The 25,162-nt window shown below is 43.8% G+C and overlaps 1 pseudogene; it reads right to left on the bottom strand.

Annotated features, from left to right (window-relative positions):
• Positions 1 to 5,145: 5,145 nt before the first annotated feature.
• Positions 5,146 to 25,162, bottom strand: part of LOC129844896 (TBC1 domain family member 15-like) — a 72,912-nt pseudogene continuing 52,895 nt past the window's right edge.

The raw sequence follows: 25,162 nt of genomic DNA, 5'->3' as shown, positions 1-25,162 counted from the left end.
TAGTAGGACCTCCATGTTACCTCCTCTCCTCTGTAGTAGTAGGACCTCCATGTTACCTCCTCTCCTCTGTAGTAGTAGGACCTCCATGTTACCTCCTCTCCTCTGTAGTAGTAGGACCTCCATGTTACCTCCTCTCCTCAGTAGTAGTAGGATCTCCATGTTACCTCCTCAGTAGTAGTAGGATCTCCATGTTACCTCCTCTCCTCTGTAGTAGTAGGACCTCCATGTTACCTCCTCTCCTCTGTAGTAGTAGGACCTCCATGTTACCTCCTCTCCTCTGTAGTAGTAGGACCTCCATGTTACCTCCTCTCCTCAGTAGTAGTAGGACCTCCATGTTACCTCCTCTCCTCAGTAGTAATAGGACCTCCATGTTACCACCTCCTCTGTAGTAGTAGGACCTCCATGTTACCTCCTCTCCTCAGTAGTAGTAGGACCGCCATGTTACCTCCTCTCCTTGGTAGAGCAACATGCTCAACGCCTGTGTATTTGAGGGAGGAGATGGGATGCTTCCACAAAGTGAGCTGCTACTGGATGGATATTCAGTGTTCTGACACCTGATTGAGCTGCTACTGGATGGATATTCAGTGTTCTGACACCTGATTGAGCTGCTACTGGATGGATATTCAGTGTTCTGACACCTGATTGAGCTGCTACTGGATGGATATTCAGTGTTCTGACACCTGATTGAGCTGCTACTGGATGGATATTCAGTGTTCTGACACCTGATTGAGCTGCTACTGGATGGATATTCAGTGTTCTGACACCTGATTGAGCTGCTACTGGATGGATATTCAGTGTTCTGACACCTGATTGAGCTGCTACTGGATGGATATTCAGTGTTCTGACACCTGATTGAGCTGCTACTGGATGGATATTCAGTGTTCTGACACCTGATTGAGCTGCTACTGGATGGATATTCAGTGTTCTGACACCTGATTGAGCTGCTACTGGATATTCAGTGTTCAGCTACGTGCTGTTTCAGACGGCTTATGTAGGAGTAAATGAGACGTATAGGACAGCTGAACATTAAAAACAGACCACAGGAAGACAGGGAGACACATAGGCGCCTAAGACAACTGGACACACTAAGGATAGGGGAGAACAAAACAAAGAGTACATTGACACATTAATGAAAGGAAGACACACATGGTCTGCTGACACACTAATGATAGAGGGACCCATAGTCAGCTGCTTCTAAAAAGAAGGCCTATAGGATAGAGTCTGCTGATTCAAATAAAGGCAAACTAAACAAAGAGTACATTGACACATTAATGAAAGAAAGAGACCCATGGTTTGCTGACACACTAGTGATAGAGGGACCCATAGTCAGCTGCTTCTAAAAAGACGAAGGCCTATAGGATAGATAGACATATATTATTTTTAGGATAAGAGAGGGTCCTACCACCATTATAATCTAACTGAAAGCAGATATGGGCGTTAGTAGGCGTGAACAAGCAGGAAGCCTGAACTAAAAGATAATGGTGGCAGGAGAATTAGGGGAATAATGATTATTTGCATATGGGTTGGACCCATATGCTATATGTGGATAAATACAGGAGCCGGGGCTCTGGAAAGCGGGGCGGGATCCGCAGATCGTTCCGGCTTGTGATACATTGTATTAAAAAGTCTATTTGATTTCACAAGTTCTTACGAGTGTTATATTTCTGAGACGATGTTCCACGACACTTACAACAGCTGGTAGTCTTAGCTATATTATTAATACTGGCGCTTGCTATGAGCCATCTGGCGGTCTCACGATGTGTGAAGTTCTACATTTGTAAAGTGCAATTTTTTTGCACAATTTGCAGGCTTTCAAACATGCACAGCCAATTCACCAGCACACACATCCATTCCTGACAAGTAGTTTGTTACAAAACCACGATAGCACCTATAGCTCTCATTAAAAAAAAAAAAAACTTAACCCAGAGAAAATAAAGTATTTAGAAAAGTGTTTGATATCTGATCTCAGTTTATTCTTCAAGGCGAGGCCAACAGAACCCTTGTATGTTGGTTTTACTCACATTCCTGGGTGACAGGAGGGCAGGCATGCAGAGTTAGGGGCCTCAGACTGTAGCCTAGAAAGTGACATAGCAACTGAGGTCATTTCCTATGGGACAAGGATATGAAAATCCTCACGCTGGTTTTTTTTGTTGCTACAAACGCAATGAACACTGAACAGACTAGTGATACTGTATCATTCAGACGGTCCTATTCAGATGCTGAATCTCAGACACTGATTGTCCCCCTATTCACTATATAGTGCACTACTTTTGACCAGAGCACTAGGCTAAGTAGTGCACTACGTAGGGAATAGGGTGCCATTTGGGAAGCAAGCTCTATTTCTAGGAACGACTCCAAATCTCTTACAACAAGAGAGACCGGAGAGAACAGCACATCAGCTGAGAGCCAACAGATTCATTGTCGCATCGGTAAATAACTAACCTGAGTGTTCTGTTGTCTCACTGTTAACTTAAGCCTTCGAATGAGCAGTATTCATTGTATTGGAAAACAAAAAAAAGGTATATAGTTGTCCATTTGTGTCGGTGTAAAATAGGGAACATAATAAAGGGACATTATGGTTCATTTTGTTATATTTCTAGCCACAGGATATGTGGAACTGTGAACAGACTGGGCCCGGCCGGTTGAGACATGGAGAGAACCTCAATTGCTTTTCCTTGATTCTTCGCATCATCTCTTCTCACCTCCTTCTTAAAACCCATTGGATGAGAAGGTAAGAGTTCCCTCCCCATCTGACCATTTCATCCAATGGGTGTTGAGAAGGAAGCGAGGATGCTAGAAATCAAGGAAATGCCATTGAGATCCTCCCAAAGACGACCGTCAGGACTGGGAGAGACTCCTGAACAGAGAGGAGATGGCTACTGATACTCCTATCACAGGAAGCAATACAAAGAGGAGTCATGAAATTCAGGTTCTTTAAAAGATTTCAAAACATAATTGGTTGTCAAAGACGGTATCAAATATATATATACACAGTACAAACTGCTGAAATATACAAATCTGTACACAGAAAGATTCAGGTGCGAACAGTCTTCCAGCATTACTGTTTCTGATAAATCACTTGAAGGCTACGAGTTTCAACCAAGCAACATAATCAATGACTACATCAACTCCTTTACAATCTTCCTCTCAGAAGACGTGTCAATGTTAAACACATCAACAACCATATTCACTACGTTTTGGGAGGCGAGTAAGCGAACAGATGATATAAACGAGTACATGGAAGTAAGTCTGTCTGTATATGTTGACAAAGGCCTCATGGTTGGCTTAGCATGAACTCTACATCATTGTAAAAACGTTGCTGTAAGGTTCGGTGTTTGACGAAGCAACTTCTGGGAACCTCCAGTCCTGAGGAACATGCATATATATATATATATATATATATATGTGGAACTGTGAACAGACTGGCCCCGGTTGTGGGTTGGCATGGTGATAATATATGTGTATATATAAAATATATGTGTACATATATTATCACCATGCCAACCCACACATTCTAGGATGATTAACAATATGGATTCAGAAACAAAGTAAATTTTTCGATATAAATCATGTGTCTTTCAGTCATACCAAATCAGATGTCAGTAAGGCATCTGCATAGAAAAACACTGAGTGGACAAAACATTAAGAACACCTTGCTACTGTTGAGTTGAACCCCCCTTTTGTCCTCAGAACAGCCTCAGTTCATCAGAGAATGGACTCTACAAGGTGTCGAAAGCATTCCACAGGGATGCTGGCCCATGTTAACTCCAATGTTTCCCACAGTTGTGTCAAGTTGGCTGAATGTCCTTTGGATGGTGGACCATTCTTGATACACACAGGAAACGGTTGAAAAACCCAGCAGCGTTTCAGTTCTTCACACACTTAAACCGGTGCGCCTAGCGCCTACTACCATACCCCGTTCAAAGGCACTTAAATATTTTGTCTTGGCCCTTCACCCTCTGAATGGCACACATACACAATCCATGTCTAAAGGCTTAAAACTCATCCTTTAACACGTCTCCTCCCCTTCATCTACACTGATTGAAGAGGATTTAACAAGTGACATCAATAAGGGATCATATCTTTCACCTGGATTCACCTGGTCAGTCTATGTTATGGAAAGATCAGGTGTTCTTAATGTTTTGTACACTGTAATAACCATGTCAATGGGCTGCAGGGCAGAAAATCCTCTTCAGTTGGTAGAGGAGAGTGGCCTTGCCTTGAGATAATACAACCACATCTTCCTTAAATAGTTATAATTGAATTACACCTACAGTAGGGCTCCTATTAGCTGAATACTACAGTGAAATATAATAAGCCCTGTTTATATAAAACCTTATCCATTCCTCAGCCCTTCCACCTCTATTTAAATGTCAACTACTTCAGCATTACATTTGACTATTCACACGATTCAGGAGCGATTAACAAGTCAAGATTAACAAGGCAATAAGGAGCAATCTGCTGAACACTAAATACCTCGGAGTCAGGGGCAATAAGGAGCAATCTGCTGAACACTAAATACCTCGGAGTCAGGGGCAATAAGGGGCAATCTGCTGAACACTAAATACCTCGGAGTCAGGGGCAATAAGGGGCAATCTGCTGAACACTAAATACCTTGGAGTCAGGGGCAATAAGGAGCAATCTGCTGAACACTAAATACCTTGGAGTCAGGGGCAATAAGGAGCAATCTGCTGAACACTAAATACCTCGGAGTCAGGGGCAATAAGGAGCAATCTGCTGAACACTAAATACCTCGGAGTCAGGGGCAATAAGGAGCAATCTGCTGAACACTAAATACCTTGGAGTCAGGGGCAATAAGGAGCAATCTGCTGAACACTAAATACCTTGGAGTCAGGGGCAATAAGGAGCAATCTGCTGAACACTAAATACCTTGGAGTCAGGGGCAATAAGGAGCAATCTGCTGAACACTAAATACCTTGGAGTCAGGGGCAATAAGGAGCAATCTGCTGAACACTAAATACCTCGGAGTCAGGGGCAATAAGGAGCAATCTGCTGAACACTAAATACCTCGGAGTAAGGGGCAATAAGGGGCAATCTGCTGAACACTAAATACCTTGGAGTCAGGGGCAATAAGGAGCAATCTGCTGAACACTAAATACCTTGGGAGTCAGGGGCAATAAGGAACAATATCCTAAAAACTCAAAGACCAACCTCTAACAAGAAAAATTAGATGATTAACAGACAGAGAATCATTACAAAAATGATTTGATTTGCAAAACTTCCTTTAAATGAATACCTCTTGGGCCCTATTATAAAGATACTGCCCCGAGAAGCCGTTTCCTATCTCTCCTCTGTCTGTGAGGTGGAAGAGAGGCAATCCACCCTTTTCACTAGGCTGTGAGTCCCATCTCAGCCACCAGAGCCAACTCTCTCACTGGACGAGAGACTACTGTTAGCCAGGCTGGCTACGATAGGTAGGCTAATTTGTAAACGTCACGCGCTGCGTCCCGTAAGTGTCTGTTGTTGCCGCTGGGGCTATAGTCAGAGACTGAGTCCTGCTGCGTCGTCTGACGGTGTAGAAGGTTCCGGAGAGTCTGGTCTGTCCGTTCTCTCAGTGTCCGCTGACTGGGATGATGACTCAGTATCTGTGCTGTTGAATCCAAGGATCTCAACCACTGAGTTGGGCAAATCCTACACAGATAATAAACATCAGGTTAAAGATCTGGTTAGAACCATAGGTCAATAACAAGGTGTTGAAGAGTGTTCGCTATGAATATAGGTACAATCGAATCTGAGTTCAGTAAGGGTTTCAGAATACAGGCACAAACATTCTGAAGGTATCTAATGTTCTGCCATGGAGTTGGACACATCCTACAAGGATATCATCAGAAGAAACTATTAAAAATGTGTGTCAGACAGTTTTAATGAGGTTTAGTTTCAACTGGATTTATTCACACACCCTTTGTATATAGTTATACCACCAAGTTGGGGAAATCCTACACAGTTTTCTTATTTCTATAAAATAAATAAAAATAAATATAAAAAACATATGTCACAGAAAGGTTTTTTGAATGTGGGTTAGATTCAACTGCATTCATTCATACCCCCTGTGTGTTTCTACCACCGTTGGGTAAATTCTATAAAGATATTGTCGGAATAAACAAAAAAGTTAAAACCCCCTTCACACCCTTCTACTGGAAACTGCACAAACCAAATTGTATCCCACTTCCTTTCCCTCTCCACACTCGGCAAACCCTCCATTATGTACCATGGTCCTTCGAGCCGGATGAGTGAGCTTCTCAAAACCCATGCATGTATTTCAGAATATACTAGAAGCACAAACGTTCTGAAGATAGATGTCCTATCTATGGATACATACCTTACAACTCTTCAGCTGCAGGCATATAGCTTCAGCTTTGTTGAGGATGGCCCCGATGTCCAGGTTCATCGACAGTTCATTTATGAGCTGGAAAGAAGAGGACATTCTTTGATCAGTGACTTGCTAAAGCAGAGATGGGTAACTGACGGCCTGCGGGCAGATCAGTACAACATACACTACCGTTCAAAACTTTGGGGTCACTTGAAAACGTCCTTGTTTTTTTTTTTTTATCTAATTTTTGGTCCATTTAAAATAACATCAAATTGATCAGAAATACAGTGTAGACATTGTTAATGTTGTAAATGACTATTGTTGCTGGAAACAGCTGATTTTTAACGGAATATCTAAATAGGCCCGTTATCAGCAACCATCACTCCTGTGTTCCAAAGGCACGTTGTTTTAACTAATCCAAGTTAATCATTTTAAAAAGGCTAATTGATCATTAAAAAAAACTTTTGCAATTATGTTAGCACAGCTGAAAACTATTGTCCTGATTAAAAAAAAAAAATGGCATTCTTTAAACTAGTTGAGTATCTGGAGCATCAACATTTGTGGGTTCGATTACAGGCTCAAAATGGTAATTGCTTCTGAAACTCGTCAGTCTATTCTTGTTCTGAGAAATGAAGGTTATTCCATGCGGGAAATTGCCAAGAAACTGAAGATCTCGTACAACGCTGTGTACTACTCCCTTCACAGAACAGCACAAACTGGCCCTAACCAGAATAGAAAGAGTGGGAGGCCCCGGTGCACAACTGAGCAAGAGGACAAGTACATTAGTGTGTCTAGTTTAAGAAACAGACGCCTCACATGTCCTCAACTGGCAGCTTCATTAAATAGTACCGGCAAAACACCAGTCTCAACGTCAACAGTGAAGAGGCGACTCCGGGATGCTGGCCTTCTAGACAGAGTTGCAAAGAAAAAGCCATATCTCAGACTGGCCAATGAAAATAAAAGATTAAGATGTGCAAAAGAACACAGACACTGGACAGAGGAACTCAATGTTGACGTTGAGACTAGTGTTTTGGGTAGCGAAATAAATAATCTAAGTGTAGGCATAGTCCCACATGTAAAACAGGGAGCTATCGGACATCGGAAGAATGAGTGTAAAGTAGGAATGGAGCCTGCTGCATTCGGAGGAAATTACGCTATACAAGCGTTTCCATCTTTTTCAAAAGAGCAACAACAAATCCTCTTGAGAGCCGCGGGACAGGAACATTTCACATAGCGGTGTTTGATCAATGAAGGGGACATGTGGGATTTAATTACAAAATGAATGAGAAACACCAGTCTCTATTCTATTTTACCATTACTTAATGAGATACCATTATTTCCTTATGGAGTTATGACTTGCCTAGTTAAATAAAGGTTAAATAAATAAACAATTATCAAGAATTGTAATGCTAAGATGATTGGGTATTCAAATTGTGTTTATTGCAGTGTTTGTTTTTGAATCACAATGTCAATCATGTGTTCCATGTGGAAACTACCAGTTTCCTGGGGTCCTGGCCTTTGGGTAAATATACAAATGTATTATGTTCAGTCTGCATATAGAAAGAAAAATATGTTAATGAGGGTTGACAGTTACTCCAAATAGATTGTGATGTGTGTATTGCTGATTTCATGAAATGGATTGTGATGTGTATTGCTGATTTAGTTTCGATAGAAATGTCACCAGATTGGGTCTGCTGGAGTGTTGGGATTCTCCCCAGGGGTTAGGGTGTTAACTCCCTGATCTGGCAACTCTTCCGAGAGCTCGCCAGTCAAATAAGGGAGTCTGAACTAAGTAGGAAAATGGTTTCAACAGTAACAGTATGTTATGTTATTTGACATTTGTCGTAGAGATAATGTTATTAAGAAAATTGGGAATGTAATAATTTGTCATATAGTCAAAGCTTGTCTGGATTTCCTGAAACAGAAATGAATTGAACTAAACTGTTGTTCTGATCTGTCCTCTCTTTAGGTTATCATGGAAGGTGACGTCAGATGATGTCTTAATGCATGTAGGAATAATTTGGCCACAAACAGTGTGTGTGAACCTCAAAACCCTCCCAAACCGGCTGAAGAAACAGCGACAAAGGCGGTCAATGTGACAGTGACCTTTAACACTTATCTGTGTCCGAGCCAAACTTGGGTACGGGCGGCAGGGACGCTGAGACCGCGCATGTGGAGTGAGCATGGAGAGATATAACATACAACCTCATGCTAGCGTGCTGATGGGAGAAATTGACCAGACAGAATGGTGATAGGTGAGATAGGTGAGAGACTTGTATTAGTGGGAAAAACATAACTTTATATTGAAATCGGGACATTATCAAGGGCCATCAAATGTGACAGGCATGAGTTACATGAGTTACATGTGTTACATGTGCCGTTGGGAAGATGAACTGCAACGCTATCTGAAGAAGACACGCTAGTGCCGGGAGAAGGGAGGTCTACACACTGCAAACAATTTAGACTAAGTACGCATTGAGATAGCGATCTTTCATTAGCAGGCCACTCGCGACAGGAAAACAGGGTCAAAGGGGAGCTGTAATGAGAAGAGTTATTACCGGCAATAAAAGTTCCCATTTATAAATGTACATATTAACCGGGTTGATGTGTGCTAGGTTCAGAAGACTCAAAGTAAAGCACTAAGGACTGTCATTCTACATTTGGGTTGGTTCATATATATAAATGTTTTAGTTAGGATTCAGCGAGAGAGAGTTGTTCTCAAACTGGAGGCGTGGGGGACACTGCTAAAATGTATTAGGCCCAGGAAGGCTCTAGAAACCTTATCTTTAAGTGTCCTCCGAAAGGGAGGTATTGGAGAACTCACTGGATGATAGCTTGGGTTTTTTAACCATGTCATCAGAATATTAATGTTAAATCGCATCAATACATAGAGATTGCTGGATGATACGGTATAATTAATTGCATACGAGGTTCATAGTCTGCGTCTTGCGATAACACCCAAGGATGAACATGAAGGAGACGGCATGGAGACCAGGATCACATGACCATAGAACGTACCGGATGGACGGTTCTGTCCACAGTCCTAGTAGCATCAAGGGTGGGGTGAATTATTAAACAGGCTCTTTCTCTCTTCCCTGTTCAAGTCAATATGTTTTTAGGTGTCGTGGAACAAAAGACTGATCATTGTTCCAGAGGAGGAACTGATGTATATTGACCTAATTGATTTAGGAATGTTTTAGGCATGTTTATAACTGTAGAAGTGTGTTAGGAGTAGTGACTAGTGTGTTAGGAGTAGTGACTAGTGTACTAGGAGTAGTGACTAGTGTACTAGGAGTAGTGACTAGTGCATTAGGAGTAGTGACTAGTGCATTAGGAGTAGTGACTAGTGCGTTGGGAGTAATGACTAGTGCGTTAGGAGTAGTGACTAGTGCGTTAGGAGTAGTGACTAGTGCGTTAGGAGTAGTGACTAGTGCGTTAGGAGTAGTGACTAGTGCGTTAGGAGTAGTGACTAGTGCGTTAGGAGTAGTGACTAGTGCGTTAGGAGTAGTGACTAGTGCGTTAGGAGTAGTGACTAGTGCGTTAGGAGTAGTGACTAGTGCGTTAGGAGTAGTGACTAGTGCGTTAGGAGTAGTGACTAGTGCGTTAGGAGTAGTGACTAGTGCGTTAGGAGTAGTGACTAGTGCGTTAGGAGTAGTGACTAGTGCGTTAGGAGTAGTGACTAGTGCGTTAGGAGTAGTGACTAGTGCATTAGGAGTAGTGACTAGTGTACTAGGAGTAGTGACTAGTGTATTAGGAGTAGTGACTAGTGCATTAGGAGTAGTGACTAGTGCATTAGGAGTAGTGACTAGTGTATTAGGAGTAGTGACTAGTGCATTAGGAGTAGTGACTAGTGCGTTAGGAGTAGTGACTAGTGCATTAGGAGTAGTGACTAGTGCATTAGGAGTAGTGACTAGTGCATTAGGAGTAGTGACTAGTGCATTAGGAGTAGTGACTAGTGCATTAGGAGTAGTGACTAGTGCATTAGGAGTAGTGACTAGTGCATTATGAGTAGTGACTAGTGCATTAGGAGTAGTGACTAGTGCATTAGGAGTAGTGACTAGTGCATTAGGAGTAGTGACTAGTGTATTAGGAGTAGTGACTAGTGCATTAGGAGTAGTGACTAGTGCATTAGGAGTAGTGACTAGTGTATTAGGAGTAGTGACTAGTGCATTAGGAGTAGTGACTAGTGCATTAGGAGTAGTGACTAGTGCATTAGGAGTAGTGACTAGTGCATTAGGAGTAGTGACTAGTGCATTAGGAGTAGTGACTATTGTATTACGGGTTAGATGGAATGATATATGTGTAAATGTATCTGTAGCAGGAGGTGAGATACATGAGGCCTGTGTTTGAGACTGAATGTTTACAGGAGGTGAGGTCCATGAGGCCTGTGTTTGAGACTGAATGTTTACAGGAGGTGAGGTCCATGAGGCCTGTGTTTGAGACTGAATGTTTACAGGAGGTGAGGTATACATGAGGCCTGTGTTTGAGACAGAATGTTTACAGGAGGTGAGGTCCATGAGGCCTGTGTTTGAGACAGAATATTTACAGGAGGTGAGGTACACATGAGGCCTGTGTTTGAGACAGAATGTTTACAGGAGGTGAGGTACACGAGGCCTGTGTTTGAGACAGAATGTTTACAGGAGGTGAGGTACACATGAGGCCTGTGTTTGAGACAGAATGTTTACAGGAGGTGAGGTATACATGAGGCCTGTGTTTGAGACAGAATGTTTACAGGAGGTGAGGTACATGAGGCCTGTGTTTGAGACAGAATGTTTACAGGAGGTGAGGTACATGAGGCCTGTGTTTGAGACAGAATGTTTACAGGAGGTGAGGTACATGAGGCCTGTGTTTGAGACAGAATGTTTACAGGAGGTGAGGTACATGAGGCCTGTGTTTGAGACAGAATGTTTACAGGAGGTGAGGTATACATGAGGCCTGTGTTTGAGACAGAATGTTTACATCAGACTGTTAAGTGGGATGGAATGTGATGGGGGTGATAGAATGGTATCATCCACAGAGAATGTGTATGTTGTGACAGGAGATGGCTCGTAGGAGAGGGAGGACAGCTAACTGTGCCCAATATAGGGACTATTGCACAGACCCAGGACATGGTGACAGTAGCAGAGATCGTGTTGGCATTTCAGACACTATGGTCAACTTTCCCAGAAACCTGTGAGGTTGTTAGGTCCAACGTCATTACTCTCCTTCCTCATTTCTAACAGCCGGCGAACACTTGACAGATTACATGCAGTAGTTATTCTCAGGACAGTCGCTGTAGTAACAGTAAGTGAAGGAGGTTAAGGTCAGGGGTCATGTTAGTAGTAACAGTAAGTGAAGGAGGTTAAGGTCAGGGGTCATGTTAATAGTAACAGTAAGTGAAGGAGGTTAAGGTCAGGGGTCATGTTAGTAGTAACAGTAAGTGAAGGAGGGTATAGTCAGGGGTCATGTTAGTAGTAACAGTAAGTGAAGGAGGTTAAGGTCAGAGGTCATGTTAGTAGTAACAGTAAGTGAAGGAGGTTAAGGTCGGAGGTCATGTTAGTAGTAACAGTAAGTGAAGGAGGTTAAGGTCAGGGGTCATGTTAGTAGTAACAGTAAGTGAAGGAGGTTATAGTCAGGGGTCATGTTAGTAGTAACAGTAAGTGAAGGAGGTTATAGTCAGGGGTCATGTTAGTAGTAACAGTAAGTTAAGGAGGTTAAGGTCGGAGGTCATGTTAGTAGTAACAGTAAGTGAAGGAGGTTAAGGTCAGGGGTCATGTTAGTAGTAACAGTAAGTGAAGGAGGGTATAGTCAGGGGTCATGTTAGTAGTAACAGTAAGTGAAGGAGGTTAAGGTCAGGGGTCATGTTAGTAGTAACAGTAAGTGAAGGAGGTTATAGTCAGGGGTCATGTTAGTAGTAACAGTAAGTGAAGGAGGGTATAGTCAGGGGTCATGTTAGTAGTAACAGTAAGTGAAGGAGGTTATAGTCAGGGGTCATGTTAGTAGTAACAGTAAGTGAAGGAGGGTATAGTCAGGGGTCATGTTAGTAGTAACAGTAAGTGAAGGAGGTTATAGTCAGGGGTCATGTTAGTAGTAACAGTAAGTTAAGGAGGTTAAGGTCAGGGGTCATGTTAGTAGTAACAGTAAGTGAAGGAGGGTATAGTCAGGGGTCATGTTAATAGTAACAGTAAGTGAAGGAGGTTATAGTCAGGGGTCATGTTAGTAGTAACAGTAAGTGAAGGAGGTTAACGTCAGGGGTCATGTTAGTAGTAACAGTAAGTGAAGGAGGTTATAGTCAGGGGTCATGTTAGTAGTAACAGTAAGTGAAGGAGGTTATAGTCAGGGGTCATGTTAGTAGTAACAGTAAGTGAAGGAGGTTATAGTCAGGGGTCATGTTAGTAGTAACAGTAAGTGAAGGAGGTTAAGGTCAGGGGTCATGTAGTAGTAACAGTAAGTGAAGGAGGTTATAGTCAGGGGTCATGTTAGTAGTAACAGTAAGTTAAGGAGGTTATAGTCAGGGGTCATGTTAGTAGTAACAGTAAGTGAAGGAGGTTAAGGTCAGGGGTCATGTTAGTAGTAACAGTAAGTGAAGGAGGTTATAGTCAGGGGTCATGTTAGTAGTAACAGTAAGTGAAGGAGGTTATAGTCAGGGGTCATGTTAATAGTAACAGTAAGTGAAGGAGGTTATAGTCAGGGGTCATGTTAGTAGTAACAGTAAGTGAAGGAGGTTATAGTCAGGGGTCATGTTAGTAGTAACAGTAAGTGAAGGAGGTTAAGGTCAGGGGTCATGTTAGTAGTAACAGTAAGTGAAGGAGGTTATAGTCAGGGGTTATGTTAGTAGTAACAGTAAGTGAAGGAGGTTAAGGTCAGGGGTCATGTTAGTAGTAACAGTAAGTGAAGGAGGTTATAGTCAGGGGTCATGTTAGTAGTAACAGTAAGTGAAGGAGGTTATAGTCAGGGGTCATGTTAGTAGTAACAGTAAGTGAAGGAGGTTATAGTCAGGGGTCATGTTAGTAGTAACAGTAAGTGAAGGAGGTTATAGTCAGGGGTCATGTTAGTAGTAACAGTAAGTGAAGGAGGTTAAGGTCAGGGGTCATGTAGTAGTAACAGTAAGTGAAGGAGGTTATAGTCAGGGGTCATGTTAGTAGTAACAGTAAGTTAAGGAGGTTATAGTCAGGGGTCATGTTAGTAGTAACAGTAAGTGAAGGAGGTTAAGGTCAGGGGTCATGTTAGTAGTAACAGTAAGTGAAGGAGGTTATAGTCAGGGGTCATGTTAGTAGTAACAGTAAGTGAAGGAGGTTATAGTCAGGGGTCATGTTAATAGTAACAGTAAGTGAAGGAGGTTATAGTCAGGGGTCATGTTAGTAGTAACAGTAAGTGAAGGAGGTTATAGTCAGGGGTCATGTTAGTAGTAACAGTAAGTGAAGGAGGTTAAGGTCAGGGGTCATGTTAGTAGTAACAGTAAGTGAAGGAGGTTATAGTCAGGGGTTATGTTAGTAGTAACAGTAAGTGAAGGAGGTTAAGGTCAGGGGTCATGTTAGTAGTAACAGTAAGTGAAGGAGGTTATAGTCAGGGGTCATGTTAGTAGTAACAGTAAGTGAAGGAGGTTAAGGTCGGAGGTCATGTTAGTAGTAACAGTAAGCTAAGGAGGTTAACGTCAGGGGTCATGTTAGTAGTAACAGTAAGTGAAGGAGGTTATAGTCAGGGGTCATGTTAGTAGTAACAGTAAGTGAAGGAGGTTATAGTCAGGGGTCATGTTAGTAGTAACAGTAAGTGAAGGAGGTTAAGGTCAGGGGTCATGTTAGTAGTAACAGTAAGTGAAGGAGGTTATAGTCAGGGGTCATGTTAGTAGTAACAGTAAGTGAAGGAGGTTATAGTCAGGGGTCATGTTAGTAGTAACAGTAAGTGAAGGAGGTTATAGTCAGGGGTCATGTTAGTAGTAACAGTAAGTGAAGGAGGTTAACGTCAGGGGTCATGTTAGTAGTAACAGTAAGTGAAGGAGGTTATAGTCAGGGGTCATGTTAGTAGTAACAGTAAGTGAAGGAGGGTATAGTCAGGGGTCATGTTAATAGTAACAGTAAGTGAAGGAGGTTATAGTCAGGGGTCATGTTAGTAGTAGCAGGGGTTACTTTAGTATCATTGCTGGGATATCAGTTTATGAGGACTCATGTCACATGGCTTGGTAGCTGGTAACTGGGGGACCGATGGGAGTACTGGGGACTGTTATTCACCTCACAGATTAGTGATCTGACCACTATGGGAGAGTCTATGTTATCAGGAAATGACCGGTGCGTTGCAGTGTGTATATTCCCAGGTGAAAGAGGCACATGAGGAGCAGGAGATAACCGAGGACACGTGCTGGATTCTGGAGATTGAGTGTACATCAAGATACACCAGGCGGGACCAGTTGGGACAGCGTTGGTCTGGTCCACACAGTACTCCTTACAGCAGCTGCAGCGGTAAAGATCGTCATGTCTGGAAAACGCCATGACAGAGGAAGTGGAGCTAATGAGAGAGAAAGACTAGATTCCACTGTAGACACGCAGATGGGTTGGGTCTGGGAGCCACTTTAAACGCCATAGTTGGGTTGGGTTAGCTGCTTTATTGGTTAAACTCTTATGGCTGGGGGGCAGTATTAAGTAGCTTGGATGAATAAGGTGCTCAGAGTAAACTGCCTGCTACTCAGGCCCAGAAGCTAAGATATGCAATTTGTTAGTATATTTAGATAGAAAACAATCTGAAGTTTCTAAAACTGTTTGAATGATGTCTGTGAGTATAACAGAACTTATATGGCAGGCAAAACTCTGAGAAAAAATCAAACCAGGAAGTGGTTAATCTGAGGTTTGTAGGTTTTCAAGTCTTTGCCTATCCAAGATGCAGTGTAAATTTGGTCCGATTGCACTTCCTAAGGCTTCCACTAGATGTCAACAGTCTTTAGAACCTTGTTTCAGGCTTCTACTTTGAAGGGGGAGCGAATAAGAGCTGTTTGAACCAGGTCTTGCAGAATGCTATGAGCTAAGTCACGCGCGCGAATGTGAGAGCGAGCTCTGTTCCATTTAGTTTCTAAAGACAAAGGAATTGTCCGGTTGGAACAGTATTGAAGTTATGATAAAAACATCCTAAAGATTGATTCTATACATCGTTTGACATGTTTCTTCGAACTGTAATATAACTTTTTTGACTTTTCATCTGGATGTAGTGCTCTCGCGCGTTGTGCATTTGGATTACTGGACTAAACGTGCGAAAGAAAAGGAGGTATTTGGACATAAATTATGGACTTTATCGAACAAAACTAACATTTATTGTGGAACATTCCGATGAAGATCAAAGGTAAGTGAATATTTATAACGCTATTTCAGACTTTTGTTGACTCCACAACATGGCGGGTATCTGTGTGGTGGCTGAGCGCTGTACTCAGATTATCGCATGGTGTGCTTTTGCCATAAAGTCTTTTTGAAATCTGAGACAGCAGTTGCATTAAGGAGAAGTATATCTTTAATTCTATGCCTAACACTTATCTTTTATCAACGTTTATGATGAGTATTCCTGTAAATTGATGTGGCTCTCTGCAAAATCACCAGATGTTTTGGAGGCAAAACATTACTGAACATAAGGCGCCAATGTAAACTCAGATTTACATACATGTATTGTGTAACATGAAGTCCTATGAGTGCCATCTGATGAATATCATCAAAGGTTAGTGATTCATTTTATCTCTATTTCTGCTTTTTGTGACTCCTCTCTTTGGCTGGAAAATGGCTGTGTTTTTCTGTGACTAGGCGCTGACCTAACATAATCAGATGGTGTACTTTCGTCGTAAAGCCTTTTTGAAATCGGACACTGTGGTGAGATTAACAAGTTTATCTTTAAAATGGTGTATAATACTTGTATGTTTGAGGAATTTTAATTATGAGATTTCTGTTGTTTGAATTTGGCGCCCTGCACTTTCACTGGCTGTTGTCATATCGATCCCCTTAACGGGATTTCAGCCGTAAGAAGTTAATGGATGAGATGAAAGTTAAGATGGTGGGGTAATTGTACTCTAAACAACATGTTGGAGGCATTAATGTGAAAGTCTATCCAGTCCTGAGTTACCTCAAGAGGATGTAGCGTTGATTAGGGCAACGCACCTGCCTATCAGGTGACCTGCCTATCAGGTGACCTGCCTATCAGCTTTTTAGGGCTTTCATTTCTGTGGAATCCAGCAGAAAAGTGTCCTGAAGACAAAGTCAGGCGAAGAGAGAGTGGGAAATGTCATGTTGTCATGCATATATAATTGTGCATAACTTAACACGTTGTTAATGCTGTTGTGCTTTGGTGTTTATATTTACTTTGCAAGTCTTGTGCTATCACTCTCTTAGGAACCAGAAGGAGAAAGTTGAAACATAAGTCAACAGCTCCAGTGGACAAGTTATTATCACTGTTGTGTAATAAATGGAAATGAGAGTGTTTGGTGTGATCATAGAACAGAGGCCATAAGTCTGAGTTTGTAAACCTCACTGTGAATGAGAGTTGTTTATTTTTTGTTTGTGTTATATTATCATTGCTTTTCCATTTATAAAGTAATTTCTAAGTGTATGATATCAGATGTTCAAAAAAGGGGGTACTGATAGGTTTCTGAGCTTGAATGAATGCTTGGAAGGAGCTGAGTGGAGGGGAAACGATCACGTGGCAGTACAGATAAGAGGAACCGTTTAAGGCCCAGATCACTCAGCTCCCTGCCAGGCTATGATGCAATGTTTGGCGATAACGAGGAGACTCCATCCATAGTGGGGTATGTATACTACCACGGGTGAAACCATGGCTTTGTCTAATGCAGCTGTGTTGACCCTCTGGGAAGAATAAACCTGGTTAAAAGCTTTCATAGTGACCGTTGAGTTTTAACTCAGAATTAGAACCTAACAGCTACGTAGATATTCCCTAAAAAAAAAAATCTGCTGTTTCCAGCTACAATAGTCATTTACAACATTAACAATGTCTACACCGTATTTCTGATCAATTTGATGTTATATTAAAATGGACAAAAAAAATATGCTTTTCTTTCGAAAACAAGGACATTTCTAAGTGATCCCAAACGTTTAAACGGTAGTGTATATATTTTTTTTTTGGGGGGGGGGGGACTCACTGTTGAGAGGTATTATTGGGGGGGGGGGGGGGGGCTCACTGTTGAGAGGTATTTTGGGGGGTGGGAACTCACTGTTGAGAGGTATTTTGGGGGGTGGGAACTCACTGTTGAGAGGTATTTTGGGGGGGAGGGGAACTCACTGTTGAGGTATTTTTTTGGGGGGGGAGGGGAACTCACTGTTGAGAGGTATTTGGGGGGTGGGAACTCACTGTTGAGGTATTATTGGGGGGGGGGGGGGCTCACTGTTGAGAGGTATTTGGGGGGTGGGAACTCACTGTTGAGGTATTATTGGGGGGGGGGGGGGGGCTCACTGTTGAGAGGTATTTTGGGGGTGGGAACTCACTGTTGAGGTATTATTGGGGGGGGGGGGGGGGGGGGGGGCTCACTGTTGAGAGGTATTTTGGGGGGGCGGAGACTCACTGTTGAGAGGTATTTTGGGGGGGCGGAGACTCACTGTTGAGAGGTATTTGGGGGGGGGGGGGGGAACTCACTGTTGAGAGGTATTTTGGGGGGGCGGAGACTCACTGTTGAGAGGTACACAAGGTGCCATTCATACATTTGGTTGTACATCAGCAGTTTCTCTCATGTCAGTCAGTAACCACGTTTCCATCCACAGATTTTATGCAAGTAAAGTCATACTGAAAAATAAATAAATCACAACATCTATGATGGAAACAGGAAGTTTCGTTACAATTATATAAATAAGACACAATTTGTTCGGTAAAATGTATTGTGAGAAATGGCGGCGGAAACGCCTTTATGCGCAAATATTGATATAATAACCATCAAATCACGTGATGGCTGATCCTCCAACTACGACTCGGGAAACCGTGCAGTTTATTAGGCTACAGATGAAATAAGTGATGAACGCCACAGGGCGGTGAAAGTGCACAGTGATATTGATGCTCCTTTTGATAGTCACTCAATAAGACCATGTCATCAAAACAAATATTTGATTGCGAAGTATTATTATATTTATATATTTTTAGGGGGCAGATCAGCTTTAATACTGCAGATAGATTGTGGCTTCTATCAATGCAGTTGTCTGCATCATTTCCAATCCACCATTTTGGTTACGACATGATTCTATATGAGGTATTTCATAGTTTTGATGTCTTCACTATTATTCTACAATGTAGAACAAAAAAAAAAATTAAATAAAGAAAAACACTTGAATGAGTAGGTGTGTCCAAACTTTTGACTGGTACTGTATGGGGCAGCAGGTAGCCTAGTGGTTAGGCCAGGTAGCCTAGTGGTTAGGCCAGGTAGCCTAGTGGTTAGAGTGTTGGACTAGTAACCGAAAGGTTGCAAGATCGAATCCCCGAGCTGACAAGGTACAAATCTGTCGTTCTGCCCCTGAACAAGGCAGTTAACCTACTGTTCCTAGGCCATCATTGAAAATAAGAATTTGTTCTTAACTGACTTGCCTAGTTAAATAAAAAGGTCAAAAAAAATAAAATAATGACAAAAAACAGTTTGGAAATTTTTGCAAATGTATTAAAAATAAAAACTTGTGGTCGACTTGGGGCTGTTAGTTACTCTCTCACTACAAACATGTCTTTCTATCCAAAATGTGTAGAATTGTGTAAAACTTTTTCTCTCCGCTTTCAAGAGGGGGGCCGCTAAAAAAAGTTGCCTGCAAGGTGGCTGGGGCCCCCAACAAAATGTTGCTTAGGGCCTCCAATGCTAGAGCCAGCCCTGACTGCATGTGTGGATGTGGGTGTGCAGCCCAGCGAGCCACTGCGGCCCCTCGTGATGAGGACAGATGTTTTTGGTGGCCCCCACCCCATCGAAGTTGCACGTCCCTCTGTGCTAAAGTGATGACACGGATAAACACTTCAACACTGAATACCATTTTCAGTTGACTCCTTTAACACAAACCAGACAGTGTATTCTGTGTGGATATAACACGTGTGTTGTAATGCGACTAGGCTGTGAGAGCCTGTTACTTAGAAGAACACATGCTCCTGCTAGGTGATAATTAACTGCTTCCTTCAGCCATCATAAAACACAGTGTAAAGCCCATTCTCTCTCTCCATGTTTCTCTCTCTCCCCACTCTCTTTCCCTCTCTCTCTTCCTCACTCCCTAAAAGTCCCCCCCTCGCTCTCCCCACTCTCTATCTACTGCCCCCTCCCTCTCTCTCTCCCACCTGGTGTTGTAGCTACTGTATAGATAGATCGAGCCTGCAAGGTCTCCATGGTTACCATCTACTAGCTGTCTACCAACTGCAGAAAGAACAGCTGTGATCACAACAGGAAGTAACCTCAAGGTAAAATGTTGAATGATTTAAATGGTTCTAAGCATCCTTACAGGCCATCATGTATATGACACAGCCAAGATAACTCCAGATTACATCAGCCTATATTTCTAGAGAGATTACCAGACCTGCCATTAGTCATTTTCAACATACAAACACACTAAACATGCACTAAAACAATCCCAATACACTACTGAGAAAACAGGGGGGAAAACTAGTTCTATGGTTTTCATTGACCGTCATCAGTACATTTACATGGAGGAGGAGTCAAATTCTGCCAGCCTACATTTACATGGAGGAGGAGTCAAATTCTGTCAGCCTACATTTACATGGAGGAGGAGTCAAATTCTGTCAGCCTACATTTACATGGAGGAGGAGTCAAATTCTGTCAGTCTACATTTAGATGGAGGAGGAGTCAAATTCTGCCAGCCTACATTTAGATGGAGGAGACTTTTAATAGAGAGTGGTTGAACACCACTAAAAGACAGAGGGGACCAGACATCAATGTGTCTGTGGTGCTGTCCCCGCTCTCACCTTCTCCCACACTCTCCTCTCCTCCCCCACACGCTCCTCTCCTCCCCACACTCTCCTCTCCTCCCCCACTCTCCCCTCCTTCTCCCCCACTCTCCCCTCCTTCTCCCCCACTCTCCTCCCCTTCTCCCCCACTCTCCTCCTCATCCCACACTCTCCCACACTCTCCTCCTCATCCCCCACTCTCCTCTGACAGGAGTTAAAAGGACCCTTTTTATTTTAAGAGGTAGGGCAGGTCATATTTAGTATAATGTTGACCCAACCAGCCTTGCACACACACAGAGACAGATACAAGTGAACACACACAAAATGTAAGAACACACACCTTGAGGATCTCATTGAAGCCGTATTGTTCCTCCATAATCTGGTGTTTCTCTGAGTCCAGGATGGCACAGCACACCAGCAGGTGGAAGTTCTGGCACGGCAGCCCAGTCCACATTACCTGAAGCCAACCCAGAGACAATCAGAGTCAGTGTGTGTGTGTGTGTGTGTGTGTGTGTGTGTGTGTGTGTGTGTGTGTGTGTGTGTGTGTGTGTGTGGATACAGTATCTGCATCATTATGTCTGATAAATCAAACTAATTGTTGTGATTCTGTGAAACATAATTAAATGAATGCTAATTGGCTTGTGTTTCCTCGCAATGCCTCTGGACGAATGGAGAGATGATGAAATGAAAACTAAACTACGGGCCCTTTAAATCAGGTTACTGATTCATCTCCGGGGAGTTGAGGAGGAGGAGAAGAAGAGGAGAGACTGAGGAGCAGCAGGACCAGAGAGTCAGGGAACAGAGAGAGGAGGAGAGCAGGAGAAGCAGAGGAGGAGAGACTGAGGAGCAGCAGGACCAGAGAGTCAGGGGACAGAGAGAGGAGGAGGAGGAGAGCAGGACCAGAGAGTCAGAGGACAGAGAGAGGCCACTGATTGATCAAGTGCTCACTGTAATGACTGATTGGTCTCTTTGATTGATTGGCTGGATTGACTGTGTGGGCTGATCGATCATTAGAGAACAGCCGATTGATTAACGGTAAACGCCTTGAAATGTCTGACTCACCTCCCAAAGACGCAGGACATCAGGGAAACTCAGTTCTCTCTTGAAGCGAATCAGGAGCCAGCGGAAGCAGAAGTACAGGTGACCAGAGTCCTGGGCCACTGTAAGATGGACACACACACACACGAGGTTAGCAGAAGTACAGGTGACCAGAGTCCTGGGCCACTGTAAGATGGACACACACACACGAGGTTAGCAGAAGTACAGGTGACCAGAGTCCTGGGCCACTGTAAGATGGACACACACACACGAGGTTAGCAGAAGTACAGGTGACCAGAGTCCTGGGCCACTGTAAGATGGACACACACACAAGGTTAGCAGAAGTACAGGTGACCAGAGTCCTGGGCCACTGTAAGATGGACACACACACGAGGTTAGCAGAAGTACAGGTGACCAGAGTCCTGGGCCACTGTAAGATGGACACACACACGAGGTTAGCAGAAGTACAGGTGATCAGAGTCCTGGGCCACTGTAAGATGGACACACACACGAGGTTAGCAGAAGTACAGGTGACCAGAGTCCTGGGCCACTGTAAGATGGACACACACACACACACACGAGGTTAGCAGAAGTACAGGTAGCCTCTGTAACATCACAAGGTTAGAATGAAGGGAACCCGACAACATCTGAGGTATTGTCTTTAGACATCATGAGCTTAAAAGCCATTGGCATCGATCCAACCATCCCTGAGAGGGTTAAATCCACTCTGAACGTGTCAGAGTTGTGAGCAACTCTGATCAAGGAGCTGCAGGAAGATCAATAGTGAGGAAGTGGAGGCTCGTAAATTAAAGTCAACCAATCATAGACCTTAAGCCTCTTTTACGTCCCATCTCCATCTCTTCTTTCTCCCCCCCACCACACCCCCCCAAAAAGACAATCACGTCCATCACTGTCATCCTCTTCCTGCCCTCAATCTAACCTTTCCTGCTCAAATTAAAGCGATAAATAACACGTTTCATTTACATATTATTGAATTTACTTGGTTTATTGTTCTTGGAAGGTCTCTAAATTCCAGAGGAGCCGTTGTTGTTATCCGGCGAGGTAACGAACAGCAGGCCAGTTTTAGTAAGGTGGCTGAGCGAGCCCAAATTAATCAAGAAAATTAATGACTATAAAGTACGCGGTGATAAATCAACATCGTCCCAATCAGACTGCACCGTTAGCGCCAGCCGCATTTAAAACAGCCTAATTCAAAACAACTTATCAGGGTCTGTTTAGGGATGCAGCTGCCCCCTACGACCTCCAGCAAATAGGAAAGACTTTCCAAACAGAACACACCATATTTATCTCATTAGGAAGACTTAGTCAAACTTGGAAAAAACTCTTGTTTTTCTCTCGAAGACAAATGTGGCGTCGTCACTTGAGAGAGAAAAATCACACGGGTAATATTTCATTGGCTCGATCAAGATGACTATCTAGTACACTTATGATGAGGATGAATGTGATCCGTTGTCACGGTGAACGTTCTTATTCTGTGGATTCTAAATGGTAGTAAATGGGAGTTATTCATTGGACAGGGACTGGACTACCCGGACTCCAATAATGGACGCTAAACTTAATTTTCTGTAAGGATTTTTTTTATTTTAAGCATGCCCTGTTTGTGTGTTCCCCTCACCCAGGTAGTTACAGAAGGACAGGTCCTGTAGTCATAGCAGTGTGTGTGTGTGTGTGTGTGTGTTCCCCTCACCCAGGTAGTTCCAGAAGGACAGGTCCAGTAGTCGTAGCAGAGTGCTGAGTTGGATCAGCTGAGTCTTCATACCCTGCATCTGCTCCTCAAAGTTCTGGTGCTGAGAATGTAGACAGAATAGAAATACATTTACACTATATAGACGACATGATCGACACCATGTGGACACCTGCTGGTCATTCATCTCATTCCAAAAACATGGAGTTGGTCCCCCCTTTAGCTGCTATAATATCCTCCACTCTTCTGGGAAGGCTTTCCAGTAGATGTTGGAACATTGCTGTGGGGGACTTGGTTCCACTCAGCCACAAGAGCATTGGTGAGGTCGGGCACTGGTTAGGCCTGGCTCGCAGTCAGCGTTCCAATTCATCCCAAAGGTGTTCGATTGGGGGTTGAGGTCAGGGCTCCGTGAAGGCCAGTCAAGTTCTTCCCATACCGATCTTGACAAACCATTTCTGTATGGAACTCGCCTTGTGCACGGGGGCATTGTCATGCTGAAACAGGAAAGAGCCATCCCCAAACTGTTGCCACAAATTGGAAGCACAGAATCATCCAGAATGTCATTGTATGCTGTAGCGTTAGATTCCCCTTCGCTGGAACTACGGAGCCGAAACCATGAAAAACAGCCCAGATCATTATTCCTCCTCCTCCACACTTTACAGTTGGCTCTACGCATGGGGCAGGTAGTGTTGTCTCTACGCATGGGGCAGGTAGTGTTGTCTCTACGCATGGGGCAGGTAGTGTTGTCTCTACGCATGGGGCAGGTAGTGTTGTCTCTACGCATGGGGCAGGTAGTGTTGTCTCTACGCATGGGGCAGGTAGTGTTGGCACTACGCATGGGGCAGGTAGTGTTGTCTCTACGCATGGGGCAGGTAGTGTTGTCTCTACGCATGGGGCAGGTAGTGTTGTCTCTACGCATGGGGCAGGTAGTGTTGGCACTACGCATGGGGCAGGTAGTGTTGTCTCTACGCATGGGGCAGGTAGTGTTGGCACTACGCATGGGGCAGGTAGTGTTGGCACTACGCATGGGGCAGGTAGTGTTGGCACTACGCATGGGGCAGGTAGTGTTGGCACTACGCATGGGGCAGGTAGTGTTGGCACTACTCATGGGGCAGGTAGTGTTGGCACTACGCATGGGGCAGGTAGTGTTGGCACTACGCATGGGGCAGGTAGTGTTGGCACTACTCATGGGGCAGGTAGTGTTATCTTGGCATCTGCCAAACCCAGATTCGTCCGTGGGACTGCCAGATGAAGCGTGATTCATCACTCCAGACAATGCGTTTCCACTGGAGTCCAATGGCGGTGAGCTTTACACCATTCCACCAAACGCTTGGCATTGCGTTATGGTGATCTTAGGCTTGTGTGTGGCTGCTCAGCCATGGAAACCCATTTCATGAAGCCCGACGAACAGTTATTGTGCTGATGTTTCTTCCAGAGGCCGTTTGGAAGTCGGTAGTGAGTGTTGCAACCGAGGAGTGATGATTTTTACGTGCTTCAGCACTCGGCGGTCCCATTCTGTGAGCTTGTGTGGCCTACCACTTTGCATGCTGAGCCGTTGTTGCTCCTAGACGTTTCCACTTCACAATAACAGCACTTACAGTTGACCGGGGCAGCTCTAGCAGGGCAGAAATTAAACGAACTGACATGTTGGAAAGGTGGCATCCTATGAAGGTGCCACGTTGAAAGTCACTGAGCTCTTCAGTAAGGCCATTCTACTGCCAATGTTTGTTTATGGAGATTGCATGGCTGTGTGCTCAATTTTATACACCTGTCAGAAACGGGGGTGGCTGAAATAGCCGAATCCACTGATGTGAAGGAGTGTCCACATACTGCTGTATATAGAGTTTATACAGTAATACAGACAGATGAACTAGGGATGCTGTTAAAGCAACAACATGTTGATGACAGTCGGCCAGTCAATCGGCCTGTCGGCCAGCCAGCCATTCAGTCTGCCGGCTAGTCGGCCAGTCATTCAGCCAGTCATTCAGCCAGCCAGTCATTCAGCCAGCCAGCCTGTCGGCCAGCCAGCCAGTCATTCAGTCAGCCAGCCAGTCAGTCATTCAGTCAGCCAGCCAGTCATTCAGCCAGCCAGTCATTCAGCCAGCCAGCCAGCCAGTCGGCCAGCCAGCCAGTCATTCAGCCAGCCAGTCATTCAGTCAGCCAGTCATTCAGCCAGCCAGTCATTCAGCCAGCCAGTCATTCAGCCAGCCAGT

Source organism: Salvelinus fontinalis, unplaced genomic scaffold, assembly GCF_029448725.1.
Source record: "Salvelinus fontinalis isolate EN_2023a unplaced genomic scaffold, ASM2944872v1 scaffold_0247, whole genome shotgun sequence".
Classification (NCBI taxonomy): domain Eukaryota; kingdom Metazoa; phylum Chordata; class Actinopteri; order Salmoniformes; family Salmonidae; genus Salvelinus; species Salvelinus fontinalis.
The sequence above is the reverse complement of the archived record's forward strand: the minus strand, read 5'-3'. Positions and strand labels throughout refer to the sequence as shown.